The sequence below is a fragment of the Sinohyriopsis cumingii genome, chromosome 3, assembly GCF_028554795.1.
Source record: "Sinohyriopsis cumingii isolate HCF-2022 chromosome 3, ASM2855479v2, whole genome shotgun sequence".
In the NCBI taxonomy this organism is placed as follows: domain Eukaryota; kingdom Metazoa; phylum Mollusca; class Bivalvia; order Unionida; family Unionidae; genus Sinohyriopsis; species Sinohyriopsis cumingii.
Genome location: NC_142963.1, coordinates 35,522,189 through 35,538,489, shown reverse-complemented (window position 1 = coordinate 35,538,489; position 16,301 = coordinate 35,522,189). Strand labels below are relative to the sequence as shown.

Here is a 16,301-nt window from a genome sequence, read left to right as displayed (position 1 = left end):
CAGGCTATTTTCATTTTTCATGACAAAATTCTTAAAAGAAATTGTTCTTATTTTACAAAATAGTGTATTTTTCAGAAATTAATTTTAAAAATTACAAATATATTTATTTTTGTAATGATCTTTTTATCACATGTTTGACATACGGCACATGAACGTGTTGGCCAGATGGATGCTATGAAAGATATTCAGGCCAAGTGCGTCTTTTGGAAAAGTTCTGGATTTAGACAAAGTTATTTTTTAGTTATTTACTAGCATATGTTAATGTGTGAAGTACATGCATTCCTTCATCCTAGGATTTTCAGGAGAGCACTTGTTTTTGTTTTTTAATATTATGCAAATTCAGAAGTCCACTAAATAATTTCTCCTTTGTTGAATAAGTGTGTTTTATGTTTCTTAAATGTGTACTTGTTCTTTCTGATAAATAGCTTGCCTGAGTGTTGCCATACTACCGAAAGTTTCTCTGTTATATCAGTAGTAAAGCTAGTAAATTGTAGGCTTCAGTGTCAACACTTCCCATTTTTATCAACAAGCTCTCTAGTGTCAGCACAATGTCTTTCACAGGGTGTCAACTTTAGAATTAGTGTAATTGTTGCACTTTAGTTACAATAATTAACCCACACATAGCTAATTCATCGACTATTAGGTACTATTGGAGGGTAGGGTTGCAGTTTTCTTTTAATTTTTTTATCTCAGGTAAAAAATTAAAAAAATTATGTAATGGGTGTTATATCCTGTTATTTAGTTGTAATGCACAAGATATTTTTTCAGTTATTGAAAGACAGAATTATTTTATTTAAAAAGTGTCAGGCCTGGTCACCAAAACAATAAACTGTTGGTCCCTATTATAGTTGTGTTCTAATATGGTACACTCGCTGTATGTTCAGAATTTTAATATACAGTCTTTCTCTCCAACTTTGAGTATAGCTTTTCATGATCCTACATTATCACAGAAAAAAATCTTACAGTAGTAAATTCGTGTTTTATTTCCATGTCTCAGCGTTTTGTCTGAGCCCATTTATAAGTCATGTGACAGAAACAGATACTTAGCTACATTTGTTCAGCATCGATTGTATTGTTAAATTTAAAACAAAAATAACGTCCACCAAGATGGCAAAATTATCTGAACCAGTTTTCAGTAACGGGTATACACAAGAATTCATGTGTATAATGGAATTGAGGAAAGATATTTCTTATATATTTTGTTGCATATGCTGATGTGATTTCTCGATCTCTTATGACAGGAAGATTGATGTAAGGAAACACATGGATACAAAGACACATATGGATAATGTACTTTCATATAAAGCAATTAAAAAAGAAGATTTCCATTTTAAAGCACATGATGACTGCATTGTTAATGTGGAATGCTTGTTCATATCATTCCTTATTAAACACGATGTGACTTTAAGTTATGCCAATCATGCTGGTGCATTATTTAACAAACAAAAATGTTTCTTGATTGTGAAATAGCAAAAAAGTATGGATATGCTAGAACCAAAACTGCATCTATTGATGCATTTATAGTCTAAGGATGTGAGACGAGAAAGAGAAAAAGATCTGATATTTTGTGTATTTTGTTAAGTTGTCAGCTCTGACTGCAGTATACCACGTTACAAAACTCTTCATGGTACCCACCTCTGATTCTGCACATACTAGTCTTAATCAGTGTTGACTGCAATGTTTAAAATTTAAGGGTATCAAAAGAAAGAGACAGCATAAAAGTTTCAAAAGAATCCGACAAGCTTTAGCCTCATAAACAGAAACCAGTTTTAAAATTAGGGTAGGCAGATATTTTTTTAAAAACATTATATATACATGTATGTATATATATATATAATGATTAGTATACGATATATACTCGCATATAAACCCAATCATGCATAAGCCGACACCCCCCCCCAACTGAACCGGTATAAACACTGCAAAGTGCATGACCTGCTCAAGCCGACCTTCAACTCCCAGACCTCACAAGATGCATGAGATAAGTTCCAAATGCATTTATTTATTATATTAACACAAATTACATGTATACTTATCTTGTGGGTAGCATGCATGACTATTAAAAAGAAATGGTATAAACTTCTTTGAAAAGTAATTTATTTAATTTTCTGTTTTCTTATTATTATTGCCTAATTTAGACTTGTGTATAATTGGATCGAATGATGACAAGAAATTAGCAATCACAGGTTGCTGTAACGCTACCTCTCCCTTTTGACTCGATTATTGTTTGTTTATGCATTATTGCATTGGACATTTTATATCACTGCACCAGTAATTATATTTTTACTTTGCTGTGAAATTGTAAATACCTAACTCATTAAAATGTAATCTCAGTATGACACCACAATGAACAGTAATACGGTTCAATTTAATGCTTGCAATTACACCCCGAATGTATTTACATATTGGCACCACCGCATGTACATTGTAGGTTTGAACACATGCTGAATGAAGTACATTCCGCAGAATGAAGTACATCCCTTGGAGTCAAATCATGGGCACCACTGCACTAAACTTTAATGATATCACCAAAATGCAATAATGAAGTTTCAGAAATAATACTTTGAAAATTATGCTAATACCATAAAAGCTGAGTTGTAGTTTGCTTTGATGTAAGCGACCTTACACAATACCTGTCAAGTTTCACACTGGGAGGGAAAAAAAACTCCTAATGTTTTGGGTTGCTCCATGCCAACCTCCCAATTTCATATCATCATATTTTTGCACAGAACCAATCTTTATTTCTCTTAAAAAAGAGAATTCCTACATGTTCTGTTGTATCATCTGTGAATTATTGTTGTGACAAAATAATTACTTTACTATAAAGAATTCGCTTCATCACTAAATAGAATGTTAAGTTTAAACATTATTCACGTCAATTAATGATTTTTTAAACCTCTAGAACAATAAAAAAAATAAACAAAAATAAACCAGAACAAAAATTAAACGACATCAATAAAATCGTTGACAATCAATTTCAATCCCAAGAATGATAACTGTGAATGTTGTAACTCCATATGTTATATAGCACCATTCCCACTGCAGGAACTTACACTGGTGAACACCTGGAATTTTCATACTCTATATACCAACGTTAATTACCATCGTTAAATTAAAAGAAGGAATGAAAATACATACCATGCAGCAAATGTCTCGTTTTAAAAATCTAATTCAGAATACATATGTTTTATAGTAAACAATACTAAATGCCTTGTGAGTTCACAATAAGGGAATAAGGTCGGATATATAATGAGGGGAAATAGTTGCCACATGTATGGTACCATGAGGCTGCCTACTTAGGTACCTTTAGTTCAACAAAATTGGGAATCTTTTATTTTCCCAATCTGTTGCTGGTGCTTGCATAACACAAATAGTGTAGAACATGGTTTCTTTGAATTATGATGGAGGGCCAGATGTTTTCACAAAATAGTTGCATCGATAAGGATTAACTTTTAATTAGTCATGCTAGCTTTCTTGCTTGTTTATTTAAAAAACCTTTAGCTATTGTACAGTTTGGCCACAGCTAACCAGAATATGAAAATAGGGCATGTCATGAGGGAAATAAGGGCGCATCACAGGGAGAAATGGCAAGTCTTTTTGTGAATTTCACGCATATTGTACCAGGAAGATTGATTAGTATTTAGTGAAAACAAGGCTTCCCAAGTTTAGGCCCCAATATCTCTGTTTTTTATTCAGTCTCCCTACTTGGCTTTTGGCAAGTTGACATGTATGTTTTACACCCCGTTTTACAAAACTACGGAAATCATGCTAATATTATGGAATAATAGGCAATTACACATCAATGTACTTGTATTGTTGACCGTCAAAATGCCCTCTTAACAAAGCCAGTTTCAGGGTTTTAATGATAACTGGCCTGTATTTCTGTCAGAAAACGAAAGACAAATTTGCCGACTATCAACAAAGGAGATGCCAAAACATAGAGCTTTCCATTGTGTGGAAAGTTATGATGTTGTTCAGCCAAAACAAAAAACTAAAATTGATTTATGTTGAACTTAGTGGATCTATAATGAGAATTTTAGCCTTTGTTATTACCCCTTTTCACGAACATGCAAGTTATGCTCGTTATGTGCCTTGTACAATTAAACGTCTGTACCTTTTTATAAATTTTATCTCAAGTCATAGGACTGCTTATATCGTTGAAAATAAGTAACTCTTGATCGTGTGATTCAACGTAGATGAAACAGCTATTAAGGACTAGCTGAAATGTTATCTGGAAGAATGCAATTTGGCCGAAACAATGAATAAAGCAAAATCGGCATCTAATGTGTTTGGGAATAAGTAAGGATTTAAGTGACGCTATGCACACTTTGCACAATGTAAGTACTGTACATTATAGTTCATCCTGGTCTCCTGGGTAAATCAACTGGCCCACGAATTATGAAGTCTGTATTTACCTTTATTTAATTTCGTGTTGGAGAAATCAGACAATATGCACATGCAAAAAATATCAAAATCAATCACAGTACTTTATAACAGTTTAATAAGTGTTGGGTCATCGAAAATGATTTTTTTTGTTTTACATGTATATATCTTATGACATGGAAAAATTATTTTTTCGTGTCCCAAGATTTACAGCCATTTCAGTAGTCAACAAAAAGACTTAAAAACTGTCTATATTAGACATTGGCCCTTGGATAAGCTGACGACCCCCCCCCCCCCATCAGGCCTTTATTTTTTCCTAAATTATTCGGCTTATATACGAGTATGTACAGTATATAATGTACAAAGCACTTCAAAGTACTGTGCACAATCATCTCAAATGCACAAATCAATTTCAGGTTTTTTAATTTTTTTTTAAAAATTTTTTTATTATTTTTTTGCCATGGGGGAAAATAAACATTGCTAGGGCCAGCAATGAGAAGTAGGGACAGTTGCCTGACTGGAAACAATGGATTACATGTCTGTTGCCCTACAAGCTGAACTACTGCTGCTCCCTCATATGAAAATAATGACACATTTCAACAGAAAATTTAAAGGGGGAGCTAAAATGTTGGGCAGATGAGATAGAATTTAAATTATATTAGCTGATTTACAGAAGTGCATTATTCGTCACATACACCTACAGCACTCCCTCATTATAAGCCCCTTCATTATAACACACTTCTGTTATAAGGTGTGAATGGTCATGGATCTCATCCTTAAAAATGTAGTAAAATTATATGTATAGCATATTCACTTTGAGGCAGTATATGTCATAACTCCCATGGACAGCATTGTAATGAGGGCGTACTGAATAAGTAATTCACTATGAGGCAGTATATGTCATAACTCCCATGGACAGCATTGTAATGAGGGCATACTGAATAAGTAATTCACTGTGAGGCAGTATATGTCATAACTCCCATGGACAGCATTATAATGAGGAATTGCTGCACCTCTGAAAACAAAGCAGTGGAAAGGTCAGCATGGCACACGAAAATGTAGTCATCCAAGCCATAATTAACTTGAGAGCTGGAGAAGTTTATGTTCTTGCTAAGTGTCATTATAATACTCTTTATGCCTGGCCTGTTATGTGTTCTATTTATAAAAGTGTAATAGACCTAGTTAAAAAACAAAGCAAGCATAAGAATACATTCCATATTCACATTCTAGGTAAAGCCAGTCACTTAATCAAAGCCATGTTTACGTTCTAGGTAAAGCCAGTCACTTAATCAAAGCCATGTTTACATTCTAGGTAAAGCCAGTCACTTAATCGAAGCCATGTTTACATTCTAGGTAAAGCCAGTCACTCAGTCAAAGCCACCATATTAGTGCACAATATCTGGATTTCATCTCCAAAGTAAACAATCCATATTGGACAATTAAGGTGGATTTTGGTGGTAAGATGTTCATTTTTCATAGCTATTCACACAAAAAACATGTTTGTAAGGCCAACTGAAGAAATATGTATTTCCGGTCGGCTGACCGTCCCTGTTTCTCATTGCTGATCCTAGCACTTGATAAAAATAAAAAATATAAAAAAATCCCCAAATTGATTTGTGCACCCAAATGAGCCAGCTTTGCCCAGTACTTTGAAGTGCTTACTAATAGGGGTGGGTATTGAATTAAAAATCATATTCCAATATGTTGCAATATTAAGTGAAATATTGCAATATATTGATTTAAGAAAGAATTACAGATTACTGTTAATTTATTGAATTAAAATGAATGCAAACTGTAAAAAATTACATAAAATTATTTAATTACATAATTAAAATACAGTAGAGAAATATAATAAATTGCAGTACAGTAGTTGCAATCTAACACAGAAATAAAGAGTTACAATTTAAGTCTTTTGTCTGAACAGTTCACATTTTAATCACCTCTGCAAACTGCTTTCTACCTGGAACATTATATCGGGGGTCAAGTGTATGTAAAAGGTCCCTAAACCCTGGCGAATCCCCTATTCGGTATGGACGAATGTCCTTTATTATAAATCTGCACACCTTGTTAGTTATATGTAAAGCATGAGAAAAATACATGGGGTAATTTGCACCAATGAGCCCTGGTAAGGTTCTTTGGATTGACTGCAATGTTTTAGCTTTAAAAAAATTGGACACATCTTCACAGGACGAATCGCATTAGCAGGGATCGATGATTTGTTGTCTGTCATCTTGTAATTACCACATTTCCTGGTATGTTGCTTGTTCATATGGTAGGTTAGATTAGTGGTTCCACTAGAAAACTTAACATGAGCATCACATAGTCGGCACACAGCAATTGCCTCATCAATTTTCCCATCCCTTTTACTCTTTCTTAATGCAAAATGAGTCCTTATGGCATACCGCGCTTTTGAATTTTGCACCAGGTCGTACTCAGCCATGCTTGAAATACTTGTAGCTTAAGGTCAATGTGAGTTAGTCATCAATGTCAGCATGGTGCTTATTTGTTGACAAAGAGAAGTGAAAGCTTCAAAAAGATGAAGATTCACAGACATGTAACTTCCGATTACCCATGCTGCAACTGCTCAGGAAAGGAAATAGAAATGTTACTGAAGCTGATTACCAGAGGTAAAGGTATGGAATTCAATAGGTCAGTGTCAATCAGAAACTATATAAGTAGTGAAATATGGCTAATATTAATTTATAATAATAACAGATTTTGTTTGCTACTTCTTATTAAAATTTACATCAATATCGACCTATATTGATATAAGTAAGTTATATCGCAATTATTGTATCATCGGTTTAAAATCACATTATACTGGTATTCAGTACTGTTGTGCACCCCTACTTACCAGTAGTGCATTATATATATATATTAACTATTGTAATATATATAATGTTTATTAAAGAATTCTACCTACCTACTCTAATTTTAAAACCAGTGCAGTAGGAAACACAGGGTTTTTTTTTGCCTAATGGTTAATAAGTGGTTTTGGAAAGGAATGCGTATTTTTCTTAGTCATTCGTAAGTATTTGTAGCCTGTACTCTAATGTTTTTCGTGTAATCTCATTTAAAACTTTTGTTTTGACCTTCTAAATTGGAGGGGTCACATTCCCAGTTCTAGACTTGAACTTTAAGTTTTCTCTCTAGTTTTAACCTATCAGTCTTACTACAGGTGGTTTAGTCAACTTTCATTGAAATTAAACATAAATTTTTTTCAATTTAGTTGACTGACTTTTGTAGGTAACCACAGGCTTTTCTATTACATATGGCTTGGTGATTTTTAGTTGTTTGTAGTAAATTTTGTCTGGTGTTATGAAATACAGTTTGAAACCTCACTTCTTTAGTCTGGTGTGACCACACAATTTTTGTAACATTAAGTTGATGTTCTCCATTTGAGTTTATACAGCTTTTAAATCCCATTCCCATAAGTTTTCATTGTTTATGTCATTATGTAACTAAATTATTTCATGAAGTGAAAAATGAATTTCAGAGTATAGTTTAGTATCATAACACACACAAACATAGTCTAGTATCATAACACACACAGTCTAGTATCATAACACACACATAGTCTAGTATCATAACACACACAGTCTAGTATCATAACACACACATAGTCTAGTATCATAACACACACAAACATAGTCTAATATAACATGCAGACATAATCTAGTATCAAAACATATTATTTTATATATTAAAACAGTTTTGTTATAATCATAAAACACATAGTCTGCTAGCATTACACAGATATAATTTAGTATCATAACATTTGCATATCATAATATAACACACAAGAGGTCTAATATCATAACACACACATTATGATATAGCCTGATACATAACACACCAAAGAACTGTTATCATAAAACACACACATAGCCTAATATCATAACACACCAAAGAACTAGTATCATATAACACACACAGCCTAATAGCATAACACATCAAAGAACTATTATCATAAAACACACATAGCCTAATAGCATAACACACCAAAGAACTGTTATCATAAAACACACACATAGCCTAATATCATAACACACCAAAGAACTAGTATCATATAACACACACAGCCTAATAGCATAACACATCAAAGAACTATTATCATAAAACACACACAGCCTAATAGCATAACACACCAAAGAACTATTATCATAAAACACACATAGCCTAATATCATAACACATCAAAGAACTAGTATCATAAAACACAGCCTAATATCATAACACACCAGACAACTAGTATCATAAAACACACATAGCCTAATATCATTACACAGACTCAGTCCAAGGCTTTACAAATCCACTTGTCTGATGTCAGGACAATCTCGAATTCCGCTTAGGCAAACTCAGGTTTACAGTGGCAATTCCAGAAATATTTAAAAGAGTGGTGGGGTGGTGTTATGAGTTCATAATGCATTTTGTTCTTTTAGTTTTATACTCTGAGATCATGAAACAGTACATTTATCTTTACCTTTAATTAGCTCCGCAAAAGGTGGCCTAGTGGTTAGAGTATTGGCCTCAGATGCAGGAGGTTGTGGGTTCGATCCCCAGCTGAGTCATAATAAAGACTTACAAAAATGGTACTAACAGCTGCTTCGCTTGGCACTCAGCATTTAGAGGTTAGTGTTAGGACTAGTCAGCCTGGTGTCAGGATAATGTGACATGGTGGAACATCATGCTGCATGTCTGCGGCATGATGCCCCAGTGCTAGACATCACTATAAACTGTCACACTGCAGACATCATAGATATAACAGAAAAATTGTTAAAGCTACATTAAAAATCCAAATTACATCACACACCTTTATTTAGCATTTATATGTACTGTATTCTTATATTACATAAATGTCTGCAGTTTCTTTCATCTATCAATCCTTTATTTCATTAGATATACTGTCAGGGTCTATAATTTCCATCTTGTAGTCATTTTCAAGGTGAGTGTTGTATTTTCTGTGTATCAGGCACGTTTTGACAATTAGGGAATACATGTTTATATTTTAATTGTAATTATTGTATGTATACAGGGTTAGCCAGCTTTCAAGTCCTAATCTAACCATAGGCAGCTCTAAAATTAGCCAAGCTTTCCAAATCAAAACAGTTGGCTTTAATTTAAAGCACAATTGGTGTACCAAAAATTTAGCACCCCCAAGTGATGTTTATCATTTACTATTTTTACATGAAAATTGCATTTCAGTACTTTCCTAAATCTGCATGAGAACTAAAAGTGGAAACGTAGATCAAGAATTTTTTTTATATATTTTGAAACATGATTCAAATTTAGTTAACACAGTATAGTAGCATAACACCTGCATAATCTAGTATGATAGCACATACGTAGTCTAGGATCATAACATACACAGGCATAAATCTGTTGGATTGACATGCATAGACATAGTCAAATAGCATAACATGGACATTGTTTAGTATCATAACACACAATCTAGTATCATAACATAGAAGTTTGGTATTGTATCCCACACATGATCTAGGATCATTACATGTTCAGACATTTTTTAGGGTCATTAAACAGTCTTGTATCATAACACACCCATACTCTAGTGTCATAACATGCACAGTCTGGTGTCATAACATAAACATAGTTTAATGTCATAACATGCACAGACATAGTCTGGTGTCATAACATGCACATAGTCTAGTGTAAAAAAATTCAGACATAGTCTAGTGTCCATAAATGCACAGACAGTCTAGTGTAATTACATGCACATAGTCTAGTGTCATAACATGCAAATAGTCTTGTGTCATAACATGCCATGCAAATAGTCTTGTGTCATAACATGCAAATAGTCTAGTATCATAATACACAGGCAAAGTGTTGTATCATGAAGGGATCTGCAGTAGGTCAATTGGTATAGCACCAGATTTGTATTTAGAGGGTCTTGAGTTCGATACCTACTCTGGTCAGCATGTGTCAGCTGCCTTTCTGTGCCCTTGGGAAAGGCACTTAGCTTCCGTATTTTTATGGCACAATGCAGTCTGTGTTTAAAGTGCCATTAAAAGCCTCTGCCCAAAACAAGTAACATCACACACATGCATATATCATATATCATAACACACACATAGTCATATATCATAACACACACATGCATAGTCATATATCATAACACACACATGCATAGTCGTATATTGTAACACACACATGCATAGTCATATATCAAAACACACTTATGTATAGTCATATAACATACACATGCATAGTCGTATATCATAATACACACATGCATATATCATATATCATAACAAACACATACATAGTCATATATCATAACACACACATGCATAGTAAATTTATCATAACACACATGTGTAGTCGTATATTGTAAGACATGCATAGTCATATATCATAACACACATGTATAGTCATATGACACACACATGCATAGTCATATAACACACACATACAGTCATATATCATAACATATACATGCATAGTCATATATCGTAACACACACATACATAGTGATATATCATAACACACATACATTGTCATATATCATAACACACATGCAGTCATACATCATAATACACATGCATAGTCATATATCGTAACACATGCATAGTCATATATCAACACACATGCATAGTCATATATCATAACACACATACATGGTCGTATATCATGAACACATACATAATCATATATCATAACATACATAGTCATATAACACACACATACATAGTCATATATCATAACACACATACAGTCATATGTCATAACACACATACATAGTCATATATCATAACACACATGCATAGTCATATATCATAACACACACACATACATAGTCATATATCATAACACACACATGCATAGTCATATATCATAACACAGTGTGTGAGAAAGCTTGCCAGTAGCTTCTCATGGGTCAGTGGTTCTTTCTGGGGTTATTCCGGGTTCTTCCTCCACCATTAATACTGGCTACCATGTATAGCCTATCGTATGCTGAAAAATGGTGTTAAACACCACAACAACAACAACAACAACATATAACACACACATGCATAGTCCAGTATCACAATACACACATAGTAAGGTTGTGTCTGTAAGAACCGTACATAGCTACCATTATCTAATTATATAATGCAGCCAATAATGTGTTAAACTACCATAACTACAGTAAAATCAGAAATACTAATAGGGACAAAATGTACTGGTTTGGTGATGAAATTATGTGGAGTCCCACTGAGTACCATAGCATTGAATCACTGATGCTATTTTTTGAGATGGAATTAATTTCTTGGATGTTTATCACCCACAGAAAATAACTTAATTGGATCATCCATAAATGTTTCTAATTTTAAAGTATCTTTCTTTCATCCTATGAATCTATCCATCCATCCATCTTTTCTTGTATTTTTAGTTGTATTATTGTTTAGCCCACTTTGGTGGAAGTTTGGTGTAGCAGTTACTTTAAAGTCTATAGCCACAGTAGCTTGGTAGAGTGCTGGACTCATAGTTCAGGGGTTATGATTTTGATAACCACTCAGTGTGTCCTTGGAAAAGGTAATAAGCTCCCATTTCCCATAATGTTAAAAGTGCCATTAAAACCAACAGAAAGAAAAACCTAAGTCAATTTCAGTGTCCAGCCATCTGTTTATTTATCCTCACCATGAATTAATGTCAGTGTTAAAAGTTTTTCGTTTTAATCTGTGTTTTATTGGGGTGTTTTTCTTACTGGTCAACAGAAGTGATTCTCTTGTATAGGTGATGCTTGCGTTCAGTTTGTTTTATGCTCTTTATTTTAACGCCATTGTTATCAAGAAATAACATTCACTTTGCACCACTGTGCTTGTTTTTACACCATCATTGGTACCCTCTACTATGACTCACATGCAGGTAACATAAAGGCATGTGTGTACATGTCGTCACTCATCAAGGCAACAAATAATCATATGTATTAATTTGTTTGAAAATTATACATAATTAATCATTACTTGAAAACTTAGAGGTATAACTTACCTTACAGCTTACTTAATTTACAAGTATCCTATGAGGAAAATTACTTTTGATTTATGCCAGAACCTCAAGAACCTATATGTGGCATAAATAAAGTATCAGCTGTACATTTATGTTTGTGGAAGTTTTAATTTGTATGTTTTTTAATTTCATTTTCTAGTAAGAATGTACAGTGACACTGGGAACATTGTAATACCATCCATCTGTCCATTATTACTGTTTATACTTGCTTATAAGACAAGTCCAAATGCCAACTGCGCAGACCCAGATCTGCCATCACATAATGCGACAGCAGATCTCGGTCTGTGCAGTTTGTTAAGAGTAATCAATAGAACAAACAAGCTATACCCTGATGGGCAGGTACATTATACTATGTTAGATTAGGATCATTGTTTGCAGTTTGACTCAACTTATAAGTGAGTAGAGACAGTAGTAGTAGTAGTAGTGGTAGCACTATTGCAATACTTCCATGGGGAATATCCTGTCTGTCTGTCTCTGACTGTGCATCTGTCCCTTACCATATCTCCTAAACCACCGGGTGGAATTTCACTAGTTTCTAGCTATATTCCGATATGGGATAGCCATCTGCATTGGTGGGGGGAGGAGTCATTTGGCTTCTGCCACTGGTGTCCCTAAAAGGGGTAGTGTTAAGAGTCCTTTGGTATTTTATGATCAAAGTTCAGAGATGCAGTAATTGTAGTAAGATACATCATAATATGTGACAGGTTTTGCATTATGGGTCACTGTGGGGTGGTATTTGGGTAAGTACTGGTATGGATATTGAGGGTTGGGATTGGAATATGCAAGAAAGAGATGTGGAATTTGCAATGGGAGTCATTGCAGTTGCCCTAGTTCTTCTTGTTCTTTTCTTGTTATTTTCCTCCTCCTCCTTCTTGTTCTCCTCCTCCTCATTATTACTATTATTATTATTATTCTTGTTACTGTTATTATTATTATTATTATTATTATTATTATTATTATTATTATTATTAAGATTTTTTAAATTTGAATTCAGGTATCTTTTCATGGCACTTTTTACTGTAATTATTTCAATTCTAATTACTATTTCTGGTTGGGTAACTATAAAAGACTGGAATACTGAACCTCATGTAATTTGTCCCTCCAATTGATTTTAGATTTTATTTATGGGCTGCTTTTCATTAAGGTTTCCAATAAACAGCATAATACCATTAGGCAGTCATACTTGGATCAATCAGTCATTATTGAATTTCATTTACATGCTTTGAGGCATGAAATTGACCCTCTTAATGCAGACCCCATTTTCAACATGTGACGTCATTTTTTAAGTATCGTCTTGATCGTTTGACTTAGCTTTCAACCAATCAGACTGCTGGATTCCAGACTTCAATTTGTTTTGGTGAAATCTACATTTGACCTCAATTTACTAATGCTTGCCTTATAAAGTTAAATCTGGAATGTATGCATTAGGTTTGACTTTAAATTTAGGTTGCTGGATTCATGACTTAGTTTAGATCCAGGCCTCAGTTATGTTGGTCAATACTTTTTCAGATTTTAGCCAATCAGGTTGCTGGATTCTTGACTTAGTTTAAATCCACCCAGAGTTATGTTGGTCAGTACTTTTTCAGATTTTAGCCAATCAGGTTGCTGGATTCTTGACTTAGTTTAAATCCACCCAGAGTTATGTTAGTCAGTACTTTTTCAGATTTTAGCCAATCAGGTTGCTGGATTCTTGACTTAGTTTAAATCCACCCAGAGTTATGTTGGTCAGTACTTTTTTCTTCTGTTTACTTTGCAATCGGGGCCCTGAGTGGTCTAAAGCACTCTCCGTTACGGATCACTGCCATCTCACCTCTGTCTGCATGGGTTTGAGTCTAGGATTCAACCAGTGTGGGTATGTAAGAAAGCTTGCCACTAGCTTCTCGTGGGTTGGTGGTTCTTCCTGGGGTTTTCCCGGGTTCTTCCTCCACCATTAATACTGGCCGCCATGCATAGCCTATCATGTGCTGAAAAATGGCATTAAACCCCACACCAACAAGAACAACAACAACTTTGCAACCAAACCAACCATCTTGCAGAGTAGTAGCAGTCTTGCTTACTCTTTAAAAAGGCAAAACCATACCATAATACTCTCATATAGAATGAGTCCAGCTGGAATCTGCACAGACCTAGATATGGCATAACATAATGTGTTGGCATATCTGGTTCTGTATAGTTTGTTAGGAGTAATCAGTAAAACAAGCAACATTGACCTAGATCTGCAAGCACTTATGCTACGGTAGATCAGGGTCTTTGTTGTTTGCAGTTTGACTCGACTTAAGAGTACAGATGATACTTAGTGTAGGTACTAATGAGTCCCTTTTAATACAGATTAGGAATTACTTTCAATTATATATTAGACATTTTTTTAAAACAATTGTACCAAGAAAAGTAGAGAAATTTTCAGTTAGTAAATCTGAGATTCTGTTCCCTTCTGTTGTATATTGGTAAGCAAAAGCATGGAAAAATGAATGAATTCAAAGAGTAATTGGGAAATCTGCATGAAAGAAATTATCGTATATAGATATCGATATATTCTGTAAAGTGGAGTCTAAATTATGACTGAGGTATTAATGTCATAACTTATCTTTCTGTGTATTGTTAATCAAACAATAGATGATCACATTGATAGCTATTATGATAGGAGTTGATAGTGACGATCTTGGTGGTACATATTATATTCCATTAACTGCAATTATCCAATCAATAATGAATGTTGATTATTACAACAATGTTAAAATCAATAATGTTTGAGATAAACATATTTGTTCATGCATAAAATTATCAATTTGTACCCTGGGGATATCTAGTTTACATGAAATAGTTACAGAGGATCCCTTGTCAGGGCCTGTCTGCTTTAGTCACAGATGTCAAGATCATTTATTGTGTATTTATATAACCTTTGCAGAACAACCCAATATACTGTTTGCACTTGTTTATAAGACAAGAATCAATTGCAAACTGCAAAGACCCAGGACTGCCATTGCATAATGTGCCAGCAGATCTGGGTCTGTGCAGTTTGTTAGGAGTAATCAGAAGAACAAACATCATAGACCTTGAAAGTAAATCCAATGCTGTCAGGCTAACTGTAAGTGTGCAGCTTTAATTTGAAATATACCAGCTGATGGAATTAGCTTGCAACAAGCAATGTTTACAAAATTTTGATTCACTTGCAATTCTATATACAACTAAATTTACTTGTAATTTTATTAAAATTATGTTATTATATTATCATGTAGCTGTTCATGGACAATTTTGTCTCAATTTACATTTCTAATGGCAAGCAATGCTTATTTGTTAATGGATGAAACACAAGCTTTATTAATAAAATTTGTCACTGCCAAATTTGACACCATTTTGGATCTAACTACAAGAAGAAAATGTTTTTTGTAGAGATTATAGTTGTCTTCCATGCTTATATTAAATTACACTAGTCACACAGAGAATGGCACTGGTTCTTTATAATCATGCCATGGTACACCAAGTCTGCACAAAATTGTTAACACTCATGGGGAAAAACTGTGTTCTGACATTTTTAAATTGATGTATGTCATATTTTGCTGATAAATTCCCAGCATATCTTTATCCATTAATTCCATATTCTGGTAGACTTGCTTACAAGTCAGGTTCAACTGCAATAAAACATAGACCATGATCTGTCATTGCATAATATGCTACATATCAGGGTCTATGTTGACTGTTCTACTGATTATTCATCAAAAAAATTCACTGACCCAGATCTGCCAGTGCATTATGCAGTGTCAGATTTTGATCTCTGTAGTATGCAGTTGTACTCAACATATCAACAAGTACATACAGTAAGTTCCTAATCTGAAGGGATATAATATTTCTTGACTTTAGTATTGTTCTTATTTTAGTCAACAATAGAATGTTATGGAACCTGATTTTACCATG

At 33.9% G+C, this 16,301-nt stretch overlaps 1 protein-coding gene across 1 annotated transcript in view; it reads left to right on the top strand.

The window, feature by feature from the left end:
* LOC149802674 (GPI inositol-deacylase-like) overlaps positions 1 to 16,301 on the top strand; it is a 205,915-nt gene that overhangs the window by 89,063 nt on the left and 100,551 nt on the right. The gene's annotated exons all lie outside the window — the stretch shown is intronic.